The 4,830-nt window shown below is 30.2% G+C and overlaps 1 pseudogene; it reads left to right on the top strand.

The window, feature by feature from the left end:
- Positions 1–2,873: 2,873 nt before the first annotated feature.
- Positions 2,874–3,623, top strand: LOC124962761 (dnaJ homolog subfamily C member 8-like; annotated as a pseudogene).
- Positions 3,624–4,830: the final 1,207 nt, after the last annotated feature.

The raw sequence follows: 4,830 nt of genomic DNA, 5'->3' as shown, positions 1-4,830 counted from the left end.
TTAATTTTATGGATACACTCATAAATTATATACATGAAAGTATAATATGTATAAAATATTTATAATTGAACATGTCCATCAAAATACACATCATTATTTATATATCACATACGCTTTTATGTGAATTAGGTTTACTTATTCACACATTAGGATTCGATTAAATTTTTTTGGTTTCATATATGTATAAGGATTGAATAGATATATCATGAAACATGAATATTCATATATATCTACATGAGAAAATATGTATGAAAATGTATATAAGTTTTGAAATAGTTCATGGTTCAAGTGAGACCATATATATTATTTTTCTTCATTGGGATGCATGGATAAATATATTTGTGATTGTACCATTAAATATATGCAAATATACCATTGATAATTGAAGTTATAAATCAAAATGCACAAAATGCTTCCTATTATATATGGCAGTTATGAAAATTTAAATGTATATTAAGAGGTAAATTTCAGTTTAGAATTAAATTTGGGTTGGGTTGAGGGATAGGGTTAGGGAAAGAATATGTACATCAGGAAACAAGTTTTCACCACAAAGTATACTTGAAAATATATTGAATAGTAAATGGTTTAGTATGAGTCATAGTAATACACTTTAAAAATATGGATACATGGATAAATTACATATATGAATATATAATATATATACAAATATACTATTGATTGTTGAATATAGAAATCAAAGCACACACAAATATTCATATTTCTATTAATGTTTTTATGCAAATTAAGTTTAGTTATGGTATAAATTTAGGGTTAGTATTAAATCTATGGTTTGGTTTGGGCTAGGTATAGGGAATGAACACAGAATTCAGAAAATATGAAGAGTCCTAAGAAAGTATGTGTGAGACTATAAACAAATTGCATATACATATATGTTATGAAAAAAGTGCATAAAATGAGTCATGCATTACACATTTTTCCTTAGGAAAAACTTGATATATCACATATAATGAATATAAAATTATATATAGATATGCAAACATACTATTGATAATTGGATATATGTCAAAATATACATAGATATTCATATTTATATTAACATATTATGTAAAATTAATTTTAATTATAGGAATAGTATGGTATTATGTTGAGTTGGATTAGAATTAGATTTAGGGACTGAATATGTATATTGACAAACATGATATTTATAAGAATCAAGATAAAGGCCTTTTTAAAGTTGAGGGTACATGGATATAACATATACCTGAATATATAATATTATATAGGCACATATGGCATTAATCATTTGATATTTAAGTCAAAATATCCATAAACATTCACATTAGATTACATGTTTTACACAAAATTAGGTTATTTGTAGGCTTTACAATTAGTTTTAAAATGTAATGCCTGGTGCAGTGGCACACACCTGTATCCCAGCAGCTCCAGAGGCTGTGACAGATAATCAAAAATTCAAAGCCAGCCTCAGCAACAATGAGGCACTTAACAACTCAGTGGGACGTTTTCTCTTAATAAAGGATGTGGTTCAGTGGTTGCAGCGCCCCTGAGTTTAGTACCCAATACCAAAACAAACAAAAAAAAATTAGAGTTAGTGTTAATTTTGAGTGGCATATGAATGACTATGTATATAGGGTAACATGAATATCATAAGAATGTTATCTAATATATCTAAAACATATATGTAAAAATATATATGTAAAATATATATGTAAAAAAATATATATGTAAAATATATCTAAACATATATGTAAACATACATGTTCTGAAACTCGAAGTATATACTGAGAGTCATATGTATACAGTTTTTAAAATTGTGGTATGCCTGGATATGTTACATAAATAAATATGAAAGAAAATTATGATATACCATTGATATTGAATAAGGCAGAATTAAATACATTAAATATTCCTATTTTGTATACATGCTTTGATGTAATATTAAATTTAGGTAGAGGAATAAGATTAAGGTTAGTATTAAATTTTAAGTTGATTTAGGGAATGAATATGTATATCAGGAAACATGAATATTCATATGTATGTACATTTTTAAATATGTGTAAAATTGATAAAATACATGCCCTGGAAAAGGGATGATATCCTGTGAGTTTCAATGGTTTTAGTATGTGTGCATATGTCCTATAATGAATATGTAATTTTGAATGCAATAGATAACTGAATATGTAAGTCAAAATACACATAAATATTCATATAGTTACATGCTTTTCTGTTGGTATTGTTGTATCTTTAGGGTTAAGTTGGGGTTTAAGTTGGGGTTTGTGTATCTTTAGGGTTGAGAAGTGAATATGGATATAAGAAGTCAAGAATATTCAGAAGAATTTTGCATAAAAATGTGTATAAACATGCATAAACATGTTCTGAAACATGGGGGATTTAATGAGAGTCATATGAATACTTTTTTAAATTTATAGATGTCATATAACCTATAAGTGAATATATAATAATAAGCTAATACACCTTTGATATTTGAATATATAAGTAAAATGCAAATAAATATGCATAATATAATCACTTTTATGGAAAATTAGGTTTAGATTTTGGGGAAGGTTAGGGTTAGAATTCAATTTTCTATTGGATTAGGATTAGAATACAATTTTGGGTTGGGTTAGGGTTAAGGTTAGTAATTAATATGTATATCAGTAAATGTGAATATTCATGATTGTAAATGTGAAATATGTTTGAAACATATATAAACATATACTTTCTGATAGAGGAAAGTTTACAATGTGAGTCATATGAAAAAAAATTTTAATTGCAAAGTATATAATATAAATTAATCTACAAATATATATATGCATGTATACCATTTAACAATTGATTATGTAAATCAAACAACATATATATTCTTGGGGTCACGTGGTGACTGGGCCGGGGAAATGGCAGCTTCAAGAGACAGCAGGGCTTCAGCAGGTGGAAGCCGCACGAGGAAGCATTTATGACCTTCTACAGTGAGGTGAAAAAATAGAGAAGAGAGATTTGGTTCTGCCATCCAAAAATCAGATTGAAAGATTGACCCATTCTGGTTCCTCTTATTTCAATTTGAACCCATTTGAGGTTCTTCAGATAGACCCTGAAGTGACAGATGAAGAAATAAAAAGAGGTTTTTGGCGGTTGTCCATATTGGTGTATCCTGACAAAAATCAAGATGATGCTGATAGGGCAACAAAAGGCTTTTGAAACCGGACAAAGATTACAAGATGCAACTGGATCAGGAACAAAAGAAGAGGACTCTGGATATAATTCAGGCAGGAAAAAATACGTGGAACATACTGTGAAAGAGTGGAAAAAACAATTAAAGAAGGAAGAAAATGTAGAGGAAGATGATCCCGAGTTGCTCAAACAAGCAGTATATAAACAGACCATGAAACTCTTTACTGATCTGGAAATTAAAAGAGAGAGAAGCCAAAGAGATGCATAAAAGGAAATGACAAAGTGAAGCAGAGATTGAAACTCAAGAAAAAGTCAAACGAGAAAGGGAGTGGCAGGAAAACTTTGGGAAAATTCAAGATGGTTGATGGTCAGGTGGACAGCTGGTGAAACTTCCAAGCAAATACAAAGGGAAGAAAGAGAGGAAAAATCAGACCTTCCTGAGACCACCCAAAGTGAAAATGGAGCATCGTGAGTGACCCCTGGGTCATTCACATCCACAGAACCTTCTCCCAGTTCTCCTTCCTGCTCTGAAGGACTTATTATTTTCCTCCCACCTCCACCCCAACATACAGTACTTTTACTTTTTCATCCATTTTGTTTTCAATACTATTTAATATCGACCAGAGTAATTCTTTTGTACATTGAAATGAGGGACTCTGTTTAAAAAGACTCCCCCACCCATTAACCCTTAGAAAACTCAGGATTGGAAGGTGCCACCATTGGTGCTGCCTTCTTTCCCTGCAGCCTGTAACTTAATATTTTGTTCTTCACTGAATTGTGATGGTTAGAAACTCCATGTATAGTTTATGGAAATCATCCAATTAAACATATTGCTTACCGTGGTGTTGCTGTGACTTCAGAGACAAGGGGGGCTGCATTAGGGAGCCCCTTTGCCTCAGTTTTTTTTTCTGGGTGTGCCATTTTGAAGCCCTAGATCAGAATAGGAAGGCAGTTGGGCATACAGAGCAGTCGATTGATGCCCTGAAGTCCTCTCGTATTTGGCATGTGCCCTTCTGACTGACCAGTGTGGCATGAGGTGCTGAGCCACCTATCAACATGTTCCAAAGAGCTAGACATCTTCCATCCAGTAGCATTGTGTCCTAGCCTGTCTGAATTCATTAGTGGTAATATCTTTATGTATAATAAATTTGTATACCCCTCAAAAATGTATATATATGTATATATACATATATATATATTCTTATCACTAGACAAACTTTTACATAAAATTAGGTTAGGTTTACAGGTAGTAAGTTAGAACGAGATACAAATTTTAAGTGGTATATGGAAAAATATGTATATCTGCAATTTTGAATATTAGTAAGAAAGTACATATGAAAATATGTATGAAAACATAAACAAAAGTTTTGAAATAGAGAAGGGTTCAATGTGAATTATATAAGTACATTTTTTAAAGTTAGGGATACACTCATAAATTATATACATGAAATTACTATACAAATACATAAATGAATATATTGATCAATCAAAATACAGATCATTATTCATATTATCACATGTCCTTTTATGTGAAATTAAGTTTTCTTATCAACACGATGTTAGCATTAGCATTAAATTTTTTATTGGTTTCCAATAAAATGGATTGGAATTGAATATATATCATAAAACATGAATATTTATATAGCTACATGTGAAAATATGTATGAAAATGTATGTATGTTT

The sequence above is a fragment of the Sciurus carolinensis genome, chromosome 13 (genome assembly GCF_902686445.1).
Source record: "Sciurus carolinensis chromosome 13, mSciCar1.2, whole genome shotgun sequence".
In the NCBI taxonomy this organism is placed as follows: Eukaryota; Metazoa; Chordata; class Mammalia; order Rodentia; family Sciuridae; genus Sciurus; species Sciurus carolinensis.
This window is presented reverse-complemented; position numbering and strand designations above follow the sequence as displayed.